At 40.6% G+C, this 27,515-nt stretch overlaps 1 protein-coding gene across 3 annotated transcripts in view; it reads right to left on the bottom strand.

Moving 5' to 3' along the window:
- GPM6A (glycoprotein M6A) overlaps window positions 1-27,515 on the bottom strand; it is a 179,554-nt gene that overhangs the window by 143,643 nt on the left and 8,396 nt on the right. Inside the window, exon 1 of one of the 3 annotated variants that reach the window (XM_088659703.1) lies at window positions 21,525-21,613. The exons of the other annotated variants lie outside the window; for them this stretch is intronic. The gene's annotated coding sequence lies outside the window, so the exon portion shown is untranslated. Of the gene's footprint in view, window positions 1-21,524; window positions 21,614-27,515 lie in introns of those variants that run through there. 3 annotated transcript variants of the gene reach the window in all.

Below are 27,515 nucleotides of genomic sequence, written 5' to 3'. Positions count from 1 at the left end.
AACTTAGTTGGTCTCTAAGGTTCTACTGGAAGGATTTTCTTATTTTGTTTTGACTGCGTCAGACCAACACGGCTACCTACCTGTAACTATTTGTATGAGGTGAGAGTATGTATCTGTATTAAAGCACCATTTGTGGTACTTATCGTGCACTTTGCCTTCTGCACACAGAAAACTGGATCAAGGCCAGAACTTCAAACCATACATTTTTAAATAATATCCTGTGGAAGACCCCTAAAAATATGAAGAAATGATCAAGAAATCTAACACTTTAAGAATTTTTAAGAAAACACATCACCAATAATGTCTTCCTGACAAAAAAAATCTAATAGTTCTAAATGGAATATTATGCTTATGTGAATCTACCAAATATTTCTAAATCATTTAGGAAATAATGCATTATAATCATGACTTTCTGGAAACCTCGGCGATATAAGCTGACTGTGCAAACTGTCAGCAAAAGATGTTATCTAGGAGCGAGTGTGACATAAAGAATATAGCTGGAATTCTATGGAAGGTATTATTAGGGTTGCCGTATTTCAAAGTGCCACCTTTCTGAAATTCCTCCTGGAAGTCAATTCTGCCTTTGAAATCCCAGTAATGTCTGGGGAAACCCGGACGTATGGCAGCCCTAGTATTATATGCCCAGAATAAGAATCCAAACTGAAGATAATCTGAATACAGTTCTATTTATTAACCCTTTTATGTCTCATGGTGGAACAGTTACTACATTATGTATGATGAAAGCATCACAAATCAATGTCAGTGGCAAACGATCTCAACAACTAGCCATAGGAAAATGTAATCTCTATGTCATGGGTTTCTGGCTAGACACTAGAGTTTGTGGCAATCAAAACAATGTGTAATCTGCAGGGCACTCTGAATAACTCTGAATAAGTGCCAATGAACAGCCAATGAACTAAGTGGTTTCCTTAACTTCAGCTAGTAAAAATGTCTGCCAAGCTATCATTTAAATTTAAAGATAGCCTAGAGGACTAAATAGATGAAATAAGGGTTGATCAAAAGGCAGGAAGTGCAGGAGAAGCAGTAATTAGTCACAGGCTACAAACTACAATGTCATTCGAAAAATAGGAGGCAGCACCCGAATCCAATGCAAACAGGAACTTTTTCAGGCTCAGCAGCTTATGTCCAGCCCCTTTTCAAATTATCGAACCAGTCTCTATGGGCTGGGAAGCATAATAAATGAAAGTATTCTCCCTTAAGGACTGCCCCACAGCAGTAATGAACCAAGTTTCATCAGATGGCGAATCAGTTAAACAGAAAGAGAAACAAAGTGTTTAGGTCTTCTCTGATCAACATGAATGTCAACCAGTTATTTCAGGGTTCCGGTTGTTCACATGAGGCAACTGGATAACAAATTCCAGAGGACTATACCGTTACAGAAAACACACGCTATTGCTGACCTGAAAGTCTCTGTTCTTCATTCAAAGAACTTCAAAGGGATTCTCCAGAATGAAACTCTAGAATAAGAATTTATCAGCAAATTTGCTTAAATTTGTTTAGGATTTCAGTCAAGACTAAGGTTTTCTCTCCCATCACAGGCAAGCATAGCAAAGTTGGGAAGACAGTTTAATTACCTTTTTTAAAATAATAATAATATATTTTAAGGTTATATAGACTTCTACAAAATACAACTTTGTCAAAAGGATCTGATGACAATCTACATAATCCATATACTTTATATTTATAGATCACTATTGTGTAATTACCAATTGTTAGTGTAATCCGTGAGTCACATTGTAACAACTGTAAAAATGTGAGTTTTTCACATTGTGAAAAGTTATTTACATAAACATGCTCTCATTCCATAGCTTCTTAATTTCTCCATCTGGTTTTCCATGCTGCTAAACCTATTTTAAATGGTAGCAGTAGGTGTGCAAATGGGGGGGGGGGGTTTCCTACTGAATTTGGCTACTTTAAAAATGGGTGTACTTTGTAATGCTTGTCATTCTTGTTATAAACAAAATCTGCCCTTATTCCCCTATGGGGTACACAAGAGTCCTTTTTAGGTTCTCCATCGGTAGGAGAAAATAACAGAGGCCAACCAGAGAATATTGAGAAGCAAAGCAGCTAATAAGCTTGATCTTTATTGACTGTTGCAACAGGATGTTCTCTCACACACAAGAGAAAAGAAGGATCCCTTCCCAAAGGTGTGCCAGCCCCTATACTGTATAGACTTTTGAAATTATCCACCTCAAACTCAAGACCTGCCCCAGAAGTGTCATAATACATCACAGAAGGGGTGTAGCCCAGGACAACCACCCCAATACATCACACATACATCACAGAGAGAGGTGGTCTCCAGCAGAAATCTGAGTACTTTGTTTATCCAGTCTGTAAAGTTATCTGATAATGCCTTCTCTTGATTACCCTTCCTGGTAGACTGGCCATCCCTTTGAGATTGTAAATACATAGTTCCTGAATCTCTTACATGCATATTGTAATATGCATATCGATAGCATATTGATGCATATGCATATTGATGCATATGCATATTGATAGCATATTGATACTATGCTCAGCTTAACATATCCTTACCAGGCTGTATTTACAGGGAGGTGTAAGCCCCCTACAGTCCAAAGACAATTGGAAAGATTTTCCCATTTCCTTCCTCCTTGCAGAGAATTAGGTAAAGGTAAAGGAACCCCTGACCATTAGGTCCAGTTGTGACCGACTCTGGGGTTGCGGCGCTCATCTCGCGTTATTGGCCGAGGGAGCCGGCGTATAGCTTCCAAGTCATGTGGCCAGCATGACAAAGCCGTTTCTGGCGAACCAGAGCAGCACACGGAAACGCCATTTACCTTCCCGCTGTTTATCTACTTGCACTTTGATGTGCTTTTGAACTGCTAGGTTCGCAGGAGCTGCGACCGAGCAATGGGAGCTCACCGCGTCGCGGGATTCGAACTGCAGAGAATTATCTGAGGTCAATTTGGGAGAGTCAAAATGGTTTCAGGACTGTCTTCCTGTACCGTTTAAGACATGTGATTTATATATACAGTTATGAACATTTAATTTTTTATATATGACCTCAAAATTCTTACAACATTCTCATACAGAGTTTCTGAGACCACAATGCCACAATGCCCAATGTACCAAAGTAGGGGTGAATTTGTTTGCTGGGTTAACATCCTAGATTGAGGTAGATGAAATTGACTATAAATCTGCCTTGTCATGATATTGCCATGATATAGCATATTACAGTCCATGTTCTGATATTTGTAACTGAAAACTGAAAATGACAGCACAGTTGAAGATTTCTGCGCAAAGTGAAACAAAACCAATTGTGATAATTAATTTGGCAGCACTGTACTGTAAATAGTTCTGCTGCTGAGAGGGAAAAATGGCCTTATGCTGGGAAATAGGGCAGCACCCTTATTCTGTTTAAAGAATATTTGCAAGTACTTTTTAATATTCTCATTCGCAAGCTGCCATCTGTCTCATTCTAATCCAGTAATGCAGCTACATAAGGCAGCTAGTGTATGATGACCCTGTTCCTGGAAAGGGTAAGGCCTTTAGGCTCAGTATCCCAGCTGCTAGAACTCCAGTCATGTGAGAAAGCGTTAGTTTGCCATATGCCAAGACAGCTTTGTATGAAGGGAGTGGGGGCAAGAGGAAGAAAGTGTTCTTTTGAGCTTTGCAACCTATGCAACTTTTAAGAGTCTGCACTGATTAGGTTAACATCGAGTTATAAAGGCATTTTATTAAACTTGCTGTTTGGGGAGTGAGGTTACAGAATTTAATGAAGACACATATACCCCAGCAGCGAAGTATGAGAATACGCATAAAAGAATGAAATAAACTCCCAGGAGGCTGAATATAATATTGTTGCACAGAGTACAAGCTCCTGAAGGCTGAAAGCATTATCGCACCCTATAGAAACCAAAACATGGATAGCACAGAATGAGGTGTAAGATAATGATGATGATGATAATGATAATTTATTATTTGTACCCCGGCCATCTGGCTGGGTTTCCCCAGCCACTCTGGGTGGCTTCCAACAAAGATTAAAAATACATTAAAATGGACTCTTTCCACAATTTTATTCATCAGAAGACAATTTTCTCCAGTTATCAAGCAATGAACAACTAGACAAAGTTTTATGGCTTTGTAAATGGTTCAGGTTTCACTTTTTAAGGATCACTCAGACATCCTAAAGCATTTTTTAAAAATGCTTCAGCACATTAGAAAAAAATAAAAGCATTTATAAAATACCATTTGGACAAGCCTGTTATTCTGCGAATGATTCAGACACATGTAGGATTGCAGCCAGTGATGAAGTCCTCTTTCCAATGGAAACTAACAATAGAATCCATTGAACACAATGAATTTCAAATCAGATGGTAATTTTGGAAGCATTTCTTCAGTTACAGCAAGTATCCATGCAAAACACCAAAGATCTATGCCATAAGCTACAAATCACTTTGAGGCCTTTTTTGTATGACGCAACTAATGTGGAACCTACACACATGTTAAAAACATCTTGAAAATGCTTTTTTTTTACTTAGTTTTGAAAAATACATTGAATTTGCTATAGCTCACAGTCCCCATCTAGTGTCACAATTGTATATTGCACTTTACAACACAATTCAAAACATTTTATTTGCAGCTGAAACAAAATAAAAAAATCCTTCCAGCAGCACCTTAGAGACCAACTAAGTTTGTCATTGGTATGAACTTTTGTGTGCATGCACACTTCTTCAGATTTTATTCGCAGCTGTATAGCTGAGTCCATAGAAATGTAATAATATAATGGATAAGAAGCCTATATCCACCTATCTGGGAATAAATAAACTCCACTGAACTCAATGAGAGTTCTCCCCAGCTACCCACCTGGAAATAAAAACTTGCTAGCTATACTAGATCATCTAAAAGATGGAATAACCCTAAATTAAAACAAAAACAAAAGGCCAAAAAGTGTATGCTGATGAATAAATAAGACTATTCTTTAATAGTCACTGGTGAAACAGAATGTAAACATACAGATACTTTTAAGTGGCATTAGCCCCAACTTAGGGAGCCTAGAATAAAACTGGAGAGTTTATGCTTTCCCTGTCCCAGTGCTGGCAACGTGTTCTCTGAACAGGCTATGTTAAGCACATTTTAAAATAATAATAAAAAACCTCACTGCAAAATATGTCTCTCTCTTTAGTTACAAAAGCACCCATGCATTTAGCCATCCTGCAAATTGTATAATTTACTGCCTAAATGCTGTTTTCCACCATCCAAGGACCCTGTGCATTTTGCCTAAAGTTGGAGACAGACCTCAGTTTTCAGTGGGGAATCAGCCATGTTCTTGTTCCTAGCAGGCCTTGGTATAACCTGGTGCATGCATAGTACCTAAACAGCCACATTTGAGTGTCTTCTACCTTCTCCTCCCATCCTGTCTTAAGACTGTGACCAGATGCAGACTTCCTGGCTTCAACAGCAGTAACAACAACCAACAACAACAACAACAACAACAACTTATTCCTCCATCCCAGCTGTTGTTCTGTTTATCATCTATCCTGGAAAACGTGGCTGCTTGCATGCTACTTTGTGATATTTTTGACCTAATAAGGAGTGTTGCCCTAATATGGATTTTGGAATTCCCTAAACATTAACATGTTCAGAGATTTAAAATGCACAATACACTAAAAAGACTGAAATCAGGCAGTCAGTACAGAAGCTCCAGTGTTAATTGTGAACAAAGGTCAGTACACACCAGCAGCTGGCACATACTGAGATAAAGATAAGAAACCCTGCCTTCCAAATACTGTACTATTAATTAAAGTGCCTATACCATGCATTTGGGGGTGGGAAGGAAATAGATACTTAAAAATGGTTTTGATATACACTTGGTGGCCATTTCAGCCAGAAAAAGCATCTGGCGAATTTTTTTTTAATTTTTTTAAAGTCTCCAAGCAATTGAATAAAAAGCAGAGAAGTTTGTGTTCTCCTTCATGAACGTGTTCAAAACAGTTAGCAGACTTTTAATGAGATTACTGCTCCCAATATGAGACTAAAAATCCCTCTGAAGCGCTAGGGGATCAACTGAACAAGGCATTTCCAATTTACACCTCTGAAAGCCAGAATGGCTAGATTGCAAGTGATACGAATTTATGTGAATGTTTTATCCTTGAAGCATTATTATAATTTTCTGCCTCATCTGTGTCTTCCAAAGATGATCCCGAGCAGCTCACGGGAATAAGCAAAAGCAAACACAGTATCAAAATATCAATCAATGTTACAATATAACCAGAAAAAATGAGGTCTAATAATATACAAATAATATACAAAAGCAGCATTGACAATAATAATACAAGTCATACAATCACAATTAAAAGTAGGCACAGCACTACTGCACAGCATGCTGAGGCAAATGTTGGCAGCCTATGGCTGTTGACTTCTGTGGGTAGAGGGGATTTCACCTGGGGGAAAGTGCCTTCCCCTTAAGGATTGTATATTAAGCTGTTTTCGTCTACTTTATGGAGCCATCAACATCTTCCTGACGTTATCAGCTATTCTACTGATCCTCACACTCATCTCAAATCTATCTGCATGTCTACCAATTTGTTGTTGTTGTTTAGTCGTTTAGTCGTGTCCGACTCTTCGTGACCCCATGGACCATAGCACGTCAGGCACTCCTGTCTTGCACTGCCTCCCGCAGTTTGGTCAAACTCATGTTGGTAGCTTCGAGAACACTGTCCAACCATCTCATCCTCTGACGTCCCCTTCTCCTAGTGCCCTCAATCTTTCCCAACATCAGGGTCTTTTCCAAGGATTCTTCTCTTCTCATGAGGTGGCCAAAGTATTGGAGCCTCAGCTTCACGATCTGTCCTTCCAGGGAGCACTCAGGGCTGATTTCCTTAAGAATGGATAGGTTTGATCTTCTTGCAGTCCATGGGACTCTCAAGAGTCTCCTCCAGCACCATAATTCAAAAGCATCAATTCTTCGGCGATCAGCCTTCTTTATGGTCCAACTCTCACTTCCATACATCACTACTGGGAAAACCATAGCTTTAACTATATGGACCTTTGTCGGCAAGGTGATGTCTCTGCTTTTTAAGATGCTGTCTAGGTTTGTCATTGCTTTTCTCCCAAGAAGCAGGCGTCTTTTAATTTCGTGACTGCTGTCACCATCTGCAGTGATCAAGGAGCCCAAGAAGGTAAAATCTCTCACTGCCTCCATTTCTTCCCCTTCTATTTGCCAGGAGGTGATGGGACCAGTGGCCATGATCTTGGTTTTTTTGATGTTGAGCTTCAGACCATATTTTGCGCTCTCCTCTTTCACCCTCATTAAAAGGTTCTTTAATTCCTCCTCGCTTTCTGCCATCAAGGTTGTGTCATCTGCATATCTGAGGTTGTTGATATTTCTTCCGGCAATCTTAATTCCGGCTTGGGATTCATCTAGTCCAGCCTTTCGCATGATGAATTCTGCATATAAGTTAAATAAGCAGGGAGACAATATACAACCTTGTCGTACTCCTTTCCCAAGTCGTCTTTGTCCATGGAGTTTTCTTGGCAGGGATACTGGAGTGGCTTGCCAGTTCCTTCTCCAGGTGGATCACGTTTAGTCAAAACTCTCCACTATGACCTGTCCATCTTGGGTGGCCCTGCATGGCATAGCTCATAGCTTCTCTGAGTTATTCAAGCCCCTTCGCCACGACAAGGCATTGATCCATGAAGGGGGTCTACCAATTATTATCAAGTGTCTACCAATTAACACTTGATAATAAGGGGCAAAGAGTACTCTGTTTAATAACTCTGGAAGCAAAGGGCCGAGTATGAACTTGGGTAGACAAAGGCTGTTTTCAGACATGGGGTTTAACTGTGTTAGTTGAAGTGCAAAGGAAAACCACCATAAAGAACTAGTCATCCCCCAATGTGTACATGCAAGTGTGTGCAAGCCTCTCTGAATCCCAACAATTACTGCCAACTCTACTTGGAAAAGCAAGAATGGGCATCCCGGCTCATTCTTATTCAGAGGTTTATATTTTAATGTTAAGATAAACTATGGAAGCCATAATTGCTTAGAAGTACTGTAGTACTGTATTTACTTTTATTCAGAAAAGTAGGTCTTATAGTGAAAGGGATGTCAGTGTTTAAAGTCCAACTGTAATTCTTCAGAAATTTTGACTGAAAAGCAGGCAAACGTTCAGTAAAAAATAATAATCCTGGTTTTGTTCCAGGGATCCAAAGTGTTACAATAATTAATAAAACAAGCTACTCTTGTGCTGGCCATTAAAAACAAATTGTTCCTCCATAAAACTCCACATTTATAGAGGCCCTAGGGTGAGAAAAAAATATAAAATAGACTGTGCAAAAAGAATAACTCTGCACTTTTAACAATGGCAGCTTTTGTGTCCGCTGAACCTTGGCAGGGTGAGTACTTTGAATCTACAGTACTATTTAAGTGACAAGAATAATAAGCTTCAACACTTCCGCTGGAAGAATAAAGTGTTTGTCAGGACTGTTATAACTTTCCTGGGATCCTTTTTAAAATAAAAAATAAAAAAGCATTAAAAATAGCTCAGAAAACCTACATCAAAGGCTCTGCCAGTAAACGGATGTTGATATCTCTCTTCCATGTGAACCACAATGCAAGAAAGCATTCTACAAAGATATTTCACTGCTAAAGAATAAAATGTCCCAGTGTAGAATTTCTATACTGTACTAAGAACTTTGCGCCTGTTGCATTTTAAAATTGTTTTGAATAGCTAATGCGTGAACATTTAAGGATAATACAATAATTTCTTACAATATTGTATTTCTTATGAGACGCTTTTTATTATAAGAACAATACGCAAGATGGCCTTGCTTGGTGCACTTTTAATTCAAGTAATGGGATTACAACCACTGAACAACTTTAACTCCAGCTACACAGAACTAAAAATGCGCTGGGGAGGTAGTTTCAATAAAAATGTGAAATGGCAAAATATACAGCAACTACATAAACAAAGGATATCCTGGGAAACCAGATCAACTTTCCAGACCAGAGTTCCCAAATGGTGGTGTAGTGTTCTTTTAAAATGTAAACAGGAGAAATGAAGTAAAGCTGTAAGGTTAGGGAAGACCAATACTTTAAAACTTACCCTAGTTTGCAGTTTTCTTCCTCTCCTGTTTGACTCAACTAAATCAAGGACTGTTATAACATTATGGTGTCTTATAGCCAATTATAATGGGTAAATTGCATTTCCTGCCATATTAAAAGGTGCTGCAGGGAAATGAAGTTCACCATCACCACTGCCAAGAGAAGGGAACTGATTCTCCCTGTCTCTCCACTGCAGCCATTTCATTGCCCACGCTTGAGGTGTGTCAAGGCTTGGCAACGTGGCCACAGTTGCTTCCTACTCCCGTTCAACGCAAAGGCTGCTCTGCACACAAAAAGCAAGCCTTTTCATACTCTTTCTTGCATGCCACCCCCACCCCCAAAAAATATTACTGAATGGTTGACACTTTTCTCAGAAGATAAAAGTTCTCGTGAAAAATGTCCCACTATTTGTCTCTACAATAACCACAAGGCTATGACTTGGAATAAAAGAAATGGAAGGCACCCTGAGGATCATGTAGTCTAAACCCCTGCAATGCAGGGATATTGTCCCATATGGGGGTTGAACCTGCAATCTTGGCATTATCAGCACCATGCTCTAACCAATTGAGCTAGCCAATTGGACTTGTGGCTATGATTATTTTAGGATTTTGACAGATCAGTAAAACATACAACATTAGGGGTCGCCAATCTTTTTTGAGATTGTGGGCACATTTGCAAACAGGAGTGCCTGTTGTTGGCACGACTTTTGCCCCACAACCCACCCACTCTTTATTGGCTACAATATAATGCTTCTTTTGAGCTTAATTTTAGAAGGGGAACAGGACCCTGTCAGTGTCAGGGAAAGTTTATGTGGGCAGATGTACATCTATGACAACCCCTGCACCAAACACAGAAACCTGCCATGTATAAACTGTTTGTTTGCTTGCTTGTTGCTTTTCATTGTGATGCAGAACTGGGTACCAGTCAAAGAGTACATCTTAAGGAAGCAGAAGTCACCTAAAACACTGACATGATTTGAATTAAAATACAATGAAAGGCCTTAATGTCATTAAAATATGTTTTCTGTGCTTCATAATGGGACAGTCCCCTTTAAAAAGTAAGGAGAGAGAAGGAAAGGAAGATATACAAATACACAGGTACACACAGGGGTGTGGCAAAATGTAAGAAAATGTCAGCTTCAGTGTGGGAAAATTCTAACACAGAAGTTGTACCCTAAAGTGAATGTCTGTCCTCCCTGTATTGCAATAAACATTGTTTTCCTCCAGGAAATATATCACCTTTATACCACTCAAATGTACCCCACCCTAATTAGATGACTGCATCTAGTTATTCAAACAGTCCTTTGAACAAGAAAGAAAGGAAATCTTGCATGAATAGAACCCACAGTCACTTTAATTGAAATCTTACTAGCAGCAAAATCACGCCAAGTTTCTACTACTGTTTTAGCATTACTAACATGCTACTTGAGAATACCACCATGAACACCTGCCAGTTGCCACGATCAGGTAGACAACACCTTATTATAAACAGAATCAAAACATTCTGAAAGGCATATGAGGATACAAGAGGATACAGTTTCTATAAATTGTTAGAAAGAATGACATACAAAATCACAATACCATACCTGATCCAGAACCAGCTGGGCCCAGAAATCAAAACATGCTAGTTCAACTGCAGCTGCAAGATTACAACCTGGTCCATATTTTAGTAAAAAGACTCTGTTGTGTAGACTGCTCATACAGAAGGGAATCAGGAGTTGGGTACTGATGGTGGTTCTCTTCTTTGAATTGTTTGTATATAAAGATTGTTGTTGTTGTTGTTGTTTAGTTGTTCAGTCGTGTCCGACTCTTCGTGACCCCATGGACCAGAGCACGCCAGGGCAGCATGAATGAATAAAGACAGCAGCATGAAATATTTGCCTCTAGAGCTATTAAGCATTACAAACTATAACTCCATTAAATATATGACTCCTTTATAATATATATATAAAACTCCATAATGGAGTTATAAATATATAACTCCATTAAATATATGACAATAAATATATGAGTGAGTCTCTCAGCCTCACTCACCTCACAGAGTGTTTGTTGTGGGGGGGGAAGGAAAAGGAGAATGTTAGCCACTTTGAGACTCCTTAGGGTAGTGATAAAGTGGGATATCAAATCCAAACTACTACTACTACTCCTCCTCTTCTTCTTCTTCTTCACTAAAGAAGACAAGATAGCTGCCAATTTGGCTGATTGTCAAATATTTATTTCAAGTATTACAATTCATTCTCAGGGCTGGTCAATGTGCAACCCAAAATGAATGAGCAAGCATGTGGGTATGCAGATGTCAGGAGTATGGGCAGGAGTCAGGCTCTGGGGCCTGTAGTGCTTTGCAGGACTGGGGCCTGCCTCAGCTTGTGCTGGAGAAGCAAGGAGTGGCCACTCAGGTGAGGCCTCAGCCTGTGCTGGAGAAGCAAGGAGTGGCCACCCAGGTGAGGCCACTTGATACCTCACTCCACCTGGTGGCAGGAGCTGGGAGGGATAAAAGCTTAGCATTTCCCTTCAGCTCTTTGCCACAGCAACGCTATCCCTGCTTGGTTGAATCTGGCCTCTTGCTCCTTGGACCCTTGCCTTGCCGACGCCTTGATCCTCGATCCTTGGGCCCTTGCCTTGCCGACGCCTTGCTCCTTGACTCCCAGACCTTCACCTCTGCCTTGCTCCTGGACCCTGCGACTGCCTGCTGCTGGACCATCAGCCCTGCACCTGTTCCTGCTTCTACACCACCATCTTGCCTCTGGTCCTTAAGTCCTCAGCCAGGGCTTCAACCGCCCGCCGACCGGACCGTGACAGCAGAGTGAAAACTGTGGCCACTTCACATCTCCCCATGGCCTGCTGCACTACCCAGGGCTAAGCCACGGTTTGTCTTAGCATTATGTGCAAACATGGACTTATGGCTTCTCTTTGCTCCCAAAAAAAGCATGACTGTAGCCAAGGTTTGTTCCTGACCCACTGCTCACAGTTTGATGGAAAAAAGAAATCACGAGCCCAGCTTGGAGAGATTAGTTCCAGGTACCATGACAAAACAACACCTGATGAGGAGCAGTCACATGTTCCATATCAAGCCAGACACAGGATGGCAAGGATCCACAGCAAGGTTCACAAGTAGTTCAGGAACTAGACACACAGCTAGCAGTTCAGACAAAGGCATAGACAAAGCCAAAAGGCAGCTGAAGATACTGCTCACATAGACGGTTTAGGTAAGGTACACAATGACATTGTTCCAGTAGCTCTCACAACCTCACATACATGATTTTAAAACAGAGCCCCACCCAGGGACAAGTTGAAGCCCTGTAAAGGTTTCCACAGAGGCAGTTCATAGTCTGATCACATGAAGGCAGTAGTGCAAGCAAGGGCAAGAGGCAGCCCATGCTCAGACAGCAGTGGTTCGAGCAACCTACAGGACATTGTTCAGGCAACTCTCCCAGGCTTACATTGAGGCTTTTAAGCCATAGCTACCAGACCCTCCCCATCCTGTAAAGCCTTAAGAGGTTTCTGCAGAGAACCTTCTTTGTTAGGATGGCCCCACTCATGAGTAGTCTTTACTCAAGAGCAACCATCCACTTCTTCTGACAGTGAAGATCTCAATCTGCCTCTTGAGACACTGTCACTCCCAGAGTATCAAGGATTTTTCTGCCTCTACTTTGAAGGCCAAGCCCCTTTCTGCAAGAGTCCTGAGTCCTCCTCAACTATTGTTTTGGGCTGTTCTTGAGTGCTTACAATTTCTGGGGGTTCTAGATCATCCTTGGCTAAATCCTCCTTGGTAAAGGAGTCTTCTAGTGTGGGCATGACACCATAATTTTTGTTGTGTACCCCATGCTTCCTTATTCACACCACCATGATTTGGCTTAGCATTACATGCTAACTGGGCCTTTATATGGGTGACTGAGCAGGGAACAAAAAGTTCAGGTAAAAAAATAGGTTATTCATATTCTTGCACTCACCAACATTGAGAAAAATAGATAAATATTGGAAAGTTCATAATTTTTAGCATGATATCTGAATTATAGAAATATAGTTTAAAGGGCCCATATATGTAAGAAAAGATTTCAGTTAAACAGAGTGGTCATATTATTTTTTATGTTTTGTTGTACCTATTAACTGTTCGAGACTAGTGGTAGAATTTTTGCAATCCTAAATATTTTTCAGCCTACTAGTGCTGAAGAATTGGGTGTTTCATCTCCTCTACAAGGACATGGAGACTTCCTTTCATTCTAGCATCCTTGCCTAAACTAGCTATGCACTAGAAGAAACTGAATTAAGATATAAAATACAATCTCACAATTTAGTGCAGACATCCCCAGACTTCGGCCCTCCAGATGTTTTGGCCTACAATTCCCATCATCCCTGACCACTGGTCCTCTTAGCTAAGAATTATGGGAGTTGTAGGCCAAAACATCTGGAGGGCCGCAGTTTGGGGATTCCTGATTTAGTGGGAATATTGAACTGACATTTGACTTCAGAGGCTGCATTTTAACCGGTGGATTGATCTGTATGATCACTGATCACATGGATACAGCTTCTATGAGAAAATACTGTTAACTATTTATTTATTTTAGGAAAAAGAGTTTTCCATTAAAATTACAAAATGCAACCCAAGCAAAAAAACATCTGCAAAGCACAGTCATTATGCTGAAGCCTCTGGGTTAGCAAACAAAAAACAAAAAACCTTCTAGGATCAGTGTCAGAATATTCCATTAACAGTCAAAATGCAAATTTCACATTTTAATTAGGCATTATATTATCTGCTAATAAACCATAGTATGAAGCCCTCTTGCTATGTTCATTATTGTTTACAATTTGAATCCTGATTTTAAAACAAGGAAATATTTTTTAAAAAATATAGCATGATTTATTGAAACAATAAATTATCTGCATTTTTCTTAGACATACCTATATTTTATTTCAATTCCAAGTTACAACATACAGTAGAATGAAGCTTTGTATGAGGTACCTCAGCCAATGGTTTCTGACCTTCCTGCCTCTGTGCCATGTCCATGTTTAATTCTTGGAATGTTTTAGTCATCACTGTTCCTTGGCTAAATCCAAATTATTATTTATTCACCAGACTGGCAGCATATCAATGAAATATTTGTGGCTTAGATATTCTCATTTTACTTGCCAACGTCAGGCTTCATTTTTTTGTAATATTCATATTTTGCAGGACAAGAAGGCAAGCAAAATGCACATCATCCTGCCCTTTAAAAAGAAGGCGTTTAGGCTGCAATTCTGTAACCTACCTGGGAGTAAACTAAAGGGGACTTAAGTTATGAACAGGCATGTATAGGATTGCATTGTGAGGGCAACTCCAAGCAACTGACTCTCCCAGCAGCTATAAAGATTCACAAGAAGGCACTAGCACCCCCAGTACCTTCAAGTAGGAACAGGACTGTCAGAATCAAGTAAGTATTGACTGCTGCTAGACCAGGCACCCCCAAACTGCGGCCCTCCAGATGTTTTGGCCTACAACTCCCATGATCCCTAGCTAACAGGACCAGTGGTCAGGGAAGATGGGAATTGTAGTCCAAAACATCTGGAGGGCCGAAGTTTGGGGATGCCTGTGCTAGACCAAATATGTACTGTACAATCAGCATGGGTAGCATAGAGATGCCAACACCAAATAAGCCGCTTTAGTGCCAAACACTTGTTCTAGGATTTCAGGTACTCCAGCTTCCTCGGTTACACTTGTTGCATAAAGCACTATTTTGAAATGTCTTGTAGTAAAATATAATCAATAAACCAAGATGGAGACACCTGCCCACCCAACTACTTAATCCACTAACTATATGCTTCTTTTATACCAAAAAAGCCCAGTGTGGTATTCCACTACTGTAAGAAGTGGAAATAATAAAGGCAATGATTTACCATATTTTCCATGTATAAGACGGCCTTTCTTGTGGGGAAAAAATGTGATAAATTGAGGGTCATCTTATACACGGGTTAATATGCTAAGTAAGTGAGGGCTGGTGCTGCAGCGGTAGCAGGGAAATGTCAGAGAGGAGGCTGTTTACCCGCTCTTCCCCGCTTAGGAAGAGTATTTGGTGGGTGCCAGTATGCGGTGTATTACGGCACCAGTTCCGTCAGCCAGAGCGGGGGATCCTCGAAAAGCTGCCTGAAAATAGGGGTCGCCTTATACAAGGGGTTGTGTTATGCATAGAAAAATACGGTATGTTGTCATGGCTGCTCTTCACTTTTCTTTTTTACTTTAGTGGGGTCTCAGGGTATTGAGATAAGTGGGCAGTGACTCTCATTTAGAACACTGCATGAGAAGGCCTTACACAACTAAAAAGATATAAAGTGGCTTTAATGCAATGCTCTTGAACATGGCTTCCCAGAAGGAAATTTCCCATAATAAGAGCTTTTAAAAAGCAATACATCTCACAGACTAATTTTATTTTCACTAAACCTTTCAGATTAAATGGGATGTGCTAATACATTACTTCAGGATCCATGGTAATAAAATGCCAAAGAACAAGCTACAAGCTGTTTGTGACTTAAGATACTCAAAGAATTAATTTTATGCTGGCATATAGTGTACTGTAATTAGAAACGGCTCTCTGCATTGTGATTAAGCTAGTAACTATGGTAACCAAAGCAGAAGAGAGCGAGTAAAAGGAAGACTAGCTGAATAAGCTAATGAAATCCCTGTATTAATCTGTTTATTTAAATGTAAGCAGAGATGGAGCTTCATAAAATGGTGAACACAACTGAAATGAAAACTCATGTTATGTGATTTATGTTATGTGGCACTGTTCCTGCAAGATGTGCATTAAGGTAACTGCTTCCATTTTTATATCAGAACATGTCAACCCACACAATCTTAAATGTTTTAAAAATACACCGCGCTGCATTTTAAAATTAATTATGTAGGATCTGGTGACACACGCAGCTCTTTATCTTACTCTGGGACTATACATACAGACATTATGCTGAAGCACCTTTTCCAATCTGACACATAGACGCTTGCTGTTTCCCTGTAGCAATGGCACTGCATCCAGAGGCGTTGCTAGGCTTGCACACAGGGAGCCCAAGCCCTGAATTCACCTGCCCCAAGTATCATCCCGCTGACACCACTTGGCATATACCTTGAGCCCACACTTTGCATTTAAAAGTATCTACTGCTACTGCCCACTGTAACATACTGGCACAAGGGCTCTTTAAACTGTGTTGCTGCTTCTCCAGAGAGATACTTTGTGGTGCCATTTTCAAAGTGCACAGGCCTGTGTTCCAAGCATGCTATGAAGCCCCATGGTCCAGTCGTGTCCGGCTCTGGGGTTGCGGCGCTCATCTCACTCTATAGGCCGAGGGAGGTTTGTCCGCAGACAGCTTCCAGGTCATGTGGCCAGCATGACAAAGCTGCTTCTGACATACCAGAGCAGCGCACGGAAGCTGTTTACCTTCCCGCCGGAGCGGTCCCTATTTATCTACTTGCACTTTGACGTGCTTTCGAACAGCTAGGTGGGCAGGAGCTGGGACCGAGCAACGGGAGCTCACCCCGTTGCAAGGATTCGAACCGCCGACCTTCTGATCAGCAAGCCCTAGATTCTGTGGTTTAACCCACAGCACCACCTGGGTCGCATTCTACTGAATAGTAACAGCCTAATCCTATACATGTCTACTCAGACAGAAGCCACACTGAGTTCAGTAGGATTTATTCCCACAAGAGCATAGGATTGCAATCGAAGCAAAGTACAGACCTGAGCTTTGAGTGACTAAAAAGATAGAGAAGCAAGGAAGGAGAAATGGGGGTGTGCACTGGGGGTTGCCCAGCCTGGGTTGAGAGTGGGGAAAGACAGCAACAAGGAAAGTGAGCTTTGTCGGCATCAGCATAGATTCCAGTTGGCTCCTTCTCTTGCTCATTTGTCACTGGAGCTAGGCAGGGGTACATTGGAGCAGCTCATCCCCTAGTGGGGATAAGGCATACCCGCCCCCAAAGGAGAGGAATAAGTGTAGTACCATGCTGTCCTGCTAGTGACACACATTTCTCCCAAGTGATCTTGTTCTGTCTCTCTTTCTCTCCCACAACTATATGTGCCATAATCGGAGAGAAACACAAGGTACAAAAATCCTGTACTTCTAGAATAAGCACCTCTCGTTTCCATGTAAACCCCTAAAATACTGACCCCCCCTAAAAGTTCCCTTAGAACACATTTCTACAACCCCTTAGATTCCCATAGAACAGTGATTCCCTCACCCTAGCAGCCATTCCACAAGGCCTCCTAGAGCAAGCATTTCATGGCTCCACATAGGATGAGAATTACTGTAATTCATGGCACTTAATGAACACTTTGGCTGCTTTTGCAACAATCAGTAGTGGGCATCTTCAGACCACTGTTCTATATTTCATTGTATTTATCCCATCTTTTCTGTGAGGAGCTTAGGGTGTGGTCATTTGATTCTCCAATCACCCTGTGAAGTAGGCTGAAAACAAGACAGAATTTTTTCTAGGCCTACCCAGTTAAACTTTGTGGCTAAACAGGGTTTTGAAGTCAGGTGTTCCTAATGCAAAGGTAAATATTTTGTCCACCATGCCACAACCATTTAATGTGCAATGGATTTACTGCACAGCCAAACGGGGGTCTGTGCAATTCAGCCCTCCTTTTTCCCATCTGCACAATGTTGACAAAATTACTTTAAGGGTCCGTCAGCTCTTTTCACCGAGTAGGTGAAAATAGTTTTATTTTCAAGCACATGTCGTAACCGAGACACATTTTGCAAATCTGAATGATAACCTGCTGTTTTACCAGATCTTCGATTTAGCTATACAGTAGAAAAAAAGTTAAACAACAAATGCTATACATTGGTAAAATTAACTCTTAACATTGCTGATGCATGTTGTTTAGTCGTTTAGTCGTGTCCGACTCTTCGTGACCCTATGGACCATAGCACGCCGGGCACTCCTGTCTTGCACTGCCTCCCGCAGTTTGGTCAAACTCATGTTCATAGCTTCGGGAACACTGTCCAACCATCGTGTCCTCTGTCGTCCCCTTCTCCTTGTGCCCTCAATCTTTCCCAACATCAGGGTCTTTTACAAGGATTCTTCTCTTCTCATGAGGTGGCCAAAGTATTGGAGCCTCAGCTTCACGATCTGTCCTTCCAGTGAGCACTCAGGGCTGATTTCCTTAAGAATGGATAGGTTTGATCTTCTAGCAGTCCATGGGACTCTCAAGAGTCTCCTCCAGCACCAAAATTAAAAAGCATCAATTCTTCGGCGATCAGCCTTCTTTATGGTCCAGCTCTCACTTCCATACATCACTACTGGGGAAACCATAGCTTTAACTATACGGACCTTTGTCGGCAAGGTGATGTCTCTGCTTTTTAAGATGCTGTCTAGGTTTGTCATTGCTTTTCTCCCAAGAAGCAGGCGTCTTTTAATTTTGTGACTGCTGTCACCATCTGCAGTGATCAAGAAGCCTAAGAAAGTAAAATCTCTCACTGCCTCCATTTCTTCCCCTTCTATTTGCCAGGAGGTGATGGGACCAGTGGCCATGATCTTGTTTTTTTTTTTTTATGTTGAGCTTCAGACCATATTTTGCGCTCTCCTCTTTCACCCTCATTAAAAGGTTCTCATTAAAAGGCTGGTGCATGACAATACTTAAAAAGTGGGTCTGGAGCCATCTTTGTTCTACCTCAAAAGTTGAAAAGATCAATTTATTGAATCACAGCAAATTTTATTCACTCTTGGGGGACTTGTTGGCATCTGTCTGCCTCAAGAGACAATGGAGTGCGCTTCTGGGGGTGAAGTCAAACCACTGCATTAGCAGCACCAAAGTGACCTGCCTGCGGTGCAAGCCTGGACAGTGTATATGGAGGTCCAGGACCATCACTGGTGTGGTCCAAATGAAAGCAGAGCAATGTGTACAAAGTTCCTGGTGCAGATTTCCAGAAACACATTAGTATAATGTAAGCTATCCAGTTCAAACTGCATCACCTCTGCATTTAAAGAATAAGGGTGTGCAGTTTCAGCTATTTCTTGGTCTGAGTGAGAATGTTTACTCTTTGCTGGTGGTGCAACCACTCCCAAAGAAAACCAGCCCTGGATCCCTTGAACTGGAATAACTTTCAACCAGTCACAAATACCTGCTTTTTGAAAGTTGTGGTGGGACAGCTTCAAGTATTCTTTTTTTAAAAAAAGGCAATTTATTAAATATTCCAATTAAACACATTTAAACAAAAACAAAACATACAACCACAAACACAACAACACATAATAAACACAAATTTTTTCTTCTAAGCATTATCAATTATTACAATTTTCTTTGCTCTGCCGAGCTTTGACTTCCCGACTTCCCCCCAATCGGTTTTCTTATCCATTCCTGTCTCACAGTTTCTTTATTCCTTCTACCTAAAGTCAATTCGTAGGATTTATTTCAGTCCTGCAAATGTCTTTAAACTTCTACAATTCTTCTCCATATAGTCCACAAATTTACTCCAGTCCTTTTGGAACTTTGACTCTCCCTGGTTTCGGATCCTGCTAGTCAGTCTTGCTAGTTCCGCATAGTCCATCATTTTCGTCTGCCACTCTTCAATCATTGGTAACTCCTGGGTTTTCCATTTTTGGGCTAACAAAGTCCTAGCCACAGTTGTCGTAGCTTCAAGTATTCTTGGATGACATTGATTCTTTCTATCATTTCGATCTGTGTTCATACCTGGCCATGGAAATGAGTTGCACTTGGTCTACCTGATGAATGGCCCTTACAAAGATTGGATAGTCATTGGATTGTCCAGAACACTTGGTTGATCAGCGCATGAATCTTTCTGATTTGTGGTCACTGTGGACGTGGAAGTTAACCTACTAACAGCTTCAAAAAAAGAAAGGAAAGGAAATTGACCCAATTGAAAAAGCCAGAAACACAATCTTTCAATTTTGGGCTGGCAAACTCTAGCAGGTCTCAGAAACTGGAAGTTGGTAAATATCTCTCTACTATTTGCACTTGGATGGCCTTTTTATATGCAGCAGTTGGACCTACTACTCTTGCTGATGGCCTCCATCGGCACCTACCTACAATTTCATTTTCAGTCATATATATATTATTTTAACTCTCAGAAGGAAAATATACTTTGCTGATCATTGAGATATTTCAATAACTTAAAAATAAAAGATCAGTCATATCATAGCAGCCGTAGTAATCTCTTCTTTGCTAGCCAAGGCCGTCCCATAGAAGGGCCTAGAATTATGTATCCTGACTCTGTTCAAAACAACATTCTATTTGTTATTGTGTTTGGCTGACGAATGTGGGTTTGCAGTGCAGATGAAAAAAATGGTGTAAGTCTTCTTTATAACATGATAATATGAATCTGATTCACCTATAGACACCAGAACTGTCTATTTCACAGTTCATCCTATGTGGTCCAGTTCCTAAATGGGCTATAATCAGAGAACAAATGTTCTCTAGAAAGGTGCTTACACAGCAAATAGCTTGGGATGACTTCTGCAGTGAACCATGCCACATGCTGAGAGAAACTGCTTAAAGGTTAAGCCTTAACCCTTAACCCTCCAAGTCTCTCCCCCCCCCTTTCTTTCTTTTTGCAACTTGAAATCACTCTTCCCAAACTGCTTCTTCACCCATGGGAAGAAAGATTAGCTTAACATATAGTTTGAGCCTGGTAAAGACTTTCAGACAACATGGGAATCCAGTACGCATGGTATTCAGAAATTAATTTACACTTAATTACACTCATTTAATTTTTGCTGTCTCTGAAAATTCATTATGATCTTCAGGGGATTAAAAAAGGAGCTTCAATATTGCTCATAGTCAATGGATACACATAAATCCATTAACATTGTAAAAAAGAAAGCTCTTTTGTTAAAATGTCAGAAGAATATAAAGCTGCATTATAGGCTAGTCAAGTCTATCTAGGCCAATATCTTTTATAGTTGCAATCTCATGCAGCCGCTTCTGCAGGACAAGCACTAACTGAACAGAACATTTCCCTCGTAATCTTTGTACACCACCATTTGTTCTCAGGTGGACATCCTTAAATGAGTATGTAATTAGCATACGCAATCCACATGGTAGCAGCTCCCCACAGGAAGTGTAGCATTCATAAATTGCTCATGATATGGAGAGCCCTGGAACGGTCCCTATTCTAGCACAAACTGCATCACACTCACATGCGGACACCCCACATAAAAGGCAGCCACCCCAACTCCAGCAGGGCAAATGGCAGGTAGGTAAGTAGACAAGCCAGCAACCAAGCAGCAAGGGTGGCAAGAGGCCTAGACAACATGCTGTTTAACGGAGGGGAAGCACATCATTAAATGTTACTGCAGAGATGTTTGACAGAGGCAGGAAGACACACCATTGGCTGCTAGGAGCCAGGGAAATGCACAATTTTAGGAAGCCAGAATATGGGTTACCAAGGGGAAGGGAATTAGACATAACACTGCTGTTTTCATTTGCAGCCATGTGTATATTTTAGCATCTGACCTTATTAAGAAGCAAGTTTGGTGAGTCCATTGCAACTTCCTTCCAAGTGGAGTGCTGGTTTAATGGAGCGAGATACTTTTCTATTCCTGCATTATTATACTTGTTCCGTAATACATAGTAAAGCATGAAACATTATATGTAAGCCCTTTAGTAGTATGATATATTTAAACAAAATGAGAAGAGACTCACCTTCCTTGCAGTTAGCAAGTAAAAAGTAATGATCATTTCTCACTATCTTAGATTCGTGCCCCAAGATTTGTGCGGTGTGTTACAGTTCTGAGCCCTAGGTCACATTGTTTAATGTATTTTTTTATCTTTGTTGCAAGCCGCCCAGAGTGGCTGGGGAAACCCAGCCAGATGGGTGGGGTACAAATAATAAATTATTATTATTATTATTATTATTATTATTATTTCACACACATCAAGCCACCATTATTGGCAGCAGTTTCTAATCAAGCTTAGGTACCCATGAAACCAAATCTATGAAAATCTCCTAACACCAACAATTCATTCAGGAAGAGCTTCAAAAGGAAATGTGGTGTGCATTTTCCCATCATGGCCAATACTTTCTTTTCACACTTAGTCCCTCCGGAGATGTGTAAGCTAAAACCACATTGGGAGTGTGTGTATTTCTCCATTCAGGGCTGCCCTACCCTTAAGCAGAGTGAGGGGATCACCTCCCTCAGGCAGCTGGTTTTGAGTTCATGAAAGGGCAGCAAAAGTCCTATTTCAGAGATTTGAGAGGTAGAGAAAAAGAAAGCATGAGGGAAATGTCAAAGGTCAAGCAGTAGAAACTGATTGTGTAGACTGAGAGAGTTGATGGAGCCTCTGATTCCCTATTGTGAAATTTCTATGACTATAAAAATCGACAGATAGATATGCAAGAGACCATAGTCCCAAGCAGCTATACCAATCAGGCACAAATTATGAAAAGCCTCATTTTCAGTAGATTAAGACAGAAACCTGCAGTGGTTTTAAAGTATACTAATGTCTACAAGTTATTTTTACCAAGTCTGCTTTTTTCTTCTTCTTCAAAAAAGGGAAGAACAAAATAACAATCAATTTCACACGTAGCTCCAGTTTGCAATATGAAACTAGTACACAAAGGTATATTGCCCTCTGCTGGTTGGAATGACTTGTGTTACATTGTTTATTTACTGTATTTTTACTGATGGTTTCCTGCAACAGAAAGGGACTGAATAACTACTGTTATTCAAAATAAAACACACACAACTCTTGTCCAGTTTTCTAAGGTACAGTAAACCATCTAGATTCATTCTAGGTAACAAAAAAGAAGGCAGGAAGAGAAAATCATCACATCATTTCCTTCCATTCCAAGCTGCCAGAGTTATTATCAACCCTTGTTAGTGCCAAGATGATTAAAATCCATCATTGTCGTTGTCATGCTCAAAGTTGCTAACAAAATCACCACTGTACAGAACAGTTACAACAATGCAAAATAAAAGCATCTTAAGGATCAGCATAAGGAACATGTTGATAGAAACCGGGGGTGCTAAATTTGGCCACTTTTTCTGGTACTGTCATGAAAAAGTCCTGCAGAGGCAGCAAGAGTCAGGCCCATGCAGTGGGGCAGCTGGGTTCACTTGCCCCATGCCTCAGAGGGCTAAGTCAGCCGGGAGGGGGACACCAGGGGCCTGCCAGACATATGCTGGTCATGCCAAGAACACCCCGGGCCTCAAACAAGACTCCTGCCTTAGACAAGTTCTGCACGGGTCTGCCAACAGTGATTTAAAAAAACCAAGAAACTGAGCATGGAATTTAGCACTCCCGTCTGCAGCCAATGGTGGTTTATTTGTAGCAGCAGCAAGTGGTAAAAGCTGCAGCAAAATGGAGAACTAGCTTCCTCTTTTTGGTGCTGTTAGCTGGTACAGTGGTACCTCGGGTTACAAACGCTTCAGGTTACAAATGTTTCGGTTTACAAACTCCACTCACCTGGAAGTGGTTGCTCCAGGTTGAGAACTTTGCCCCAGGATGAGAACAGAAATTGTGCGCTGGCAGCGCGGCAGCCCCCCATTAGCTAAAGCGCGCCTCAGGTTAAGAACGGTTCCGGAACTCCGGAACAAATTAGGTTCGTAACCCGAGGTACCACTGTAGTAGCAACAGCAATGCGAAATCACTGCCTTGTAATTTAGGATTTTGTAGTCTCAAACTAAGTGCCCCAAATTGTTAGTGTTCTATTCGGAGTGCTTATGGGCAGGCCCATATAAAGCTTGTTAGAGGCCAGGTTGGGAGTCTTGTTAGAATAAAGTTCTTGGCATGACAGCATAAGTCCAGCAGGCCCTTTGTGGGGGCCCCAACCGGTTTAGCTCTCCAAGGCCTGGGGCAAGTGTACCTGGCTGTCCCCTTCTCTGCACAGGCCTGTTTACAGGGTCAGCAGCATGGCAGTTGCTGCTTCCAGTATGCTCACCAGTACCTCCTATGGCACCTGTAAACTGTGTCAACATGTATTTCCTCTAAAATCCACAAGTCATGGGTGAGGGTCAGGCCCGCACCTTTTGTGGGTCCTCTTCCCCTGCCTGTCTTTTAGATGTTTCAGTCATGTTACCAGTATGTTATGCCATAATCCCATAGCAGTCATTTTGTTATGCCATGCCCCAAACCACATATTTCTGGGTTATGGCCATTTTGTGAGTGGAAACCACAGAACTTACCGCACTCAAAATTTCAAATGTGTCCTCCAGCCCACTGCTTCTACATTACAACTTCGAATAATACATTGATGCAAATAAAAGATGGAGGTAACCCTTCTATCAAAACTATATATACAGGACTCAGCTATACAGCTGCAAATAAAATGTTTTTAAAATTGCTGCAAAGTGTGATATACAAACATGACACTAGATAGAGACAGCGAGCTATACCAAATTCAATGCATTTTTTAAAAAATAAAATAAAAAGAATTTTCACATAGATCCCACCACAGTCTGATGAGCATATTTCCATGGTGAAACTTAAGGTCATGTTATGTTTCAGACTGCAGAAAGTTTATCTAATAAGTGTATTGTATAAATCATGTGGCAAATTATATTTTGGTTATAAGCATATATGGTTCCTGTCCACAAATTCTTCTTATTTGCAGATTGATGTGGTCATTTCAAAAGTGTTATTAAATGCAAGAAATCTGACAGATTATAAACACACAAATTTAAGTGTTATTAAAGTGCCAGTATCTCATTTTGTTTATTGCATGCTAGTTAATTTTAAGTAATCTCAACAGCAGAGGAAGTATAACTCTTTCTCTGAAGTAGTCTGTTGTTTAGAGAGTACTTCAGAGTATTTTACCACTTTGAACAACAGGTTCACATATTTCTACAAGTTAACATGCAGATGGATTCTTTTTCCACTGTTGTTTTTTTTTCAAATATTTCCCCCACAATCCAGTATGGAACTCCTGCAAGTTACTGCACTGTGTACTCAATACTACTTCTATAGCAATGACAACTACCGTACAAACAGGTGGAACTTAAGCACATTAAAAGCAAATCTTTTTTAAAAATTGAAACCAGCTTTCTGCATGCAAGATCCATCCTACATATCATGTAAATTAACTCCTATTTTTCAGCTGGCTGCTTTATTGCTTTTGTGTAATTTGTTTTTACTTAATGGCAAGAGTTTTGTTTCACAAAAGGTTTTCAGAGTGGAAGGAAACAAAAGGTTGAAGGGTATATTCTGCCTGTTGTGAAATACATTTTGAGCAGTGGTTCTCAGTCAGGGGATCACTTCCATGCATTATTTGGAGAAAATTAGCTAGAAAGAGAAAGGACTTAAGCTAAAAGGTATGAATCAAAACTAGTTGAGTAAAATATATTTGAAAACATGTGTATGCAATGATGAAAACAGGAAGCAAAAATGCAAAGTTTTGAAAAGTTACACTGCAGAGATTCTCCATGCAGGGCAGTCTTGAGCAGGTTGGGCGCCCTGGCGCTGAGGCGCGGAGATCACTCCGGTGCCCCCGCCCTCACAGCGTGCAGCATGGCTTCCGCGCAGCTTTACCGCGCAGCACCCCACACCACCGGGACTATACCTAGAGCCGGCCCTGTCTCCATGCCCTCTCAGTTTCAAATGGAAACTCTTCAGAGCAAGATTGCATGGTAGCAAATGCATGAAGCTAGTTGCCTAAGGAATGCATTTTATTACTGGACATGAATTTCACATGGAAGCCCAAACTTCTAGCTACTTATAGTCATGCTACATTACAACTAGATTATAGCCATGCTACATTACAACTAAATTGAATGTGAGAAAACTGGATTTGTTTTAAAAATTGGCTGAGGAAGGCTCTCTTAGCTGTGTGATCCTTAGCTGAGACCTGCTAAATATTTAGCAATATGCAGGAGAGCCTTCTTGGTGGTGGCACTTCAGCTTTTGAACACCTTTCCCTTGAGATATGGCTAGTGCCTACTCTTTTAAACTTTCAATGCCAGCTGAAGACCTGGCTATTCATCCATTCCAGACCTTTTGTGGACTTTAGCACCAACATTGATTGGCTGTTAGTTGTAAATACCTTTATGTTCTTTTATGACATAGCCTGATTTATTTTAATTTGTAACCCACTTTGGAATTGCATTTATTTTATTCATTTATATACTGCTTATATGGCAAAAAAATGTGAAGAATAACATGTGAGATGTGTTTTAAGTAAAGAAAGAAAAAAGTAAAGCCTAACTTGCAGTTTTGGTCAAAAAAGAAAAAGAAAAACCTGTCTTTTTTGCATATTCCACTACAAGAAAGAGATAAATTCAGTAATCTGCAATTATCTTCTCTAATAGCCTAGGAAGGCAGCTCAAAATGCAGAAGACAGAGGCTCTACTGCTATTTCAAAGCACTTTTCAGAATCAATCCTTTCTTATTATTTTTAACAAAGGGGGGAGGACTTCACAGGACAAACATATGCAGTGAAATAAGTTCTTTTTGAACTTGGCACACCAGCAAGGTTTCAAAAGCTTTCTAACAAAGGACTGCAAATTGCTCTAAGGGGATTTGATAAGTTAAACACAAAGGAGTCGTGCTTTATCGGTAATGGCATAACTTGTATTTCCTATGCTCTTGAGCACCAGATTCATTTCCAACCAAGGCAACAGCAACATATATTAATTCTGCCAAGGGTGAAGATCTTGCAGCACTTAGTACTCAGGAGCAGTCACCAGTTAATATGTTAATTTTCTTCCATGAAGATTTAAATACCAAGCTATGCATAGGCATTACTGTTTGTACATAACTTTTAGTCCTGACACAACATATTTTAATACCCACCAGAGACTTTGCTGAGTTGCAATTGTAAACATATGTCTGGCAGTTTCCAATTGGTGAAAAAAGCATGAGTAATATCTCAAGAGGAGGAAGCTTTGGATATTGTTGCCACAAGAATTTACTGTGCAAAAGTAAACACAAATTTAAAGGGAACAATTGAAATGCTGCTGTTTAACCTGTCATTTGTAGCTATCTGCATGATAAAGTATAATAAAAAGTAACAATAATAAACAATATTCATCTAGTTCAGGCATGTCCAACAGGTAGATCGTGATCTACCAGTAGATCACTGGACACCTGTGGTATATCACTGGTAGATCATTGGCTCCCCCCAAAGAAGCTGAACAACTGTGGCTCCCTTAAAAAAAGCTCAACATTTTACCTCCTCCCTGAAAAAACTCAACAACTTTGACCTGAACCCAAAAAAAGGGTGGTAGATCACTGCCAGTTTTTAACTCTGTGAATAGATCGCAGTCTCTTGCGAGTTGGCCACCCCTGATCTAGTTCTTTCAAAATTTTCAAAACAATTTACATATATTTTCTTGCTATAATACTTACAGTTCTGCAAGGTAGTCTAAAATTATATTGTTAATATATAAAGGAAACAATGAAATAACAGTAATGGACACAGATTCGCTGAGCTACTCATAATATTACTGCTGGTTACATATGTTTGCCCACCCAAACCAATTGCATAGACAGCCCACATACAGCAGAAAG

Source organism: Zootoca vivipara, chromosome Z1, assembly GCF_965207765.1.
Source record: "Zootoca vivipara chromosome Z1, rZooViv2.hap1.1, whole genome shotgun sequence".
NCBI classification, from domain to species: Eukaryota; Metazoa; Chordata; class Lepidosauria; order Squamata; family Lacertidae; genus Zootoca; species Zootoca vivipara.
The sequence above is the reverse complement of the archived record's forward strand: the minus strand, read 5'-3'. Positions and strand labels throughout refer to the sequence as shown.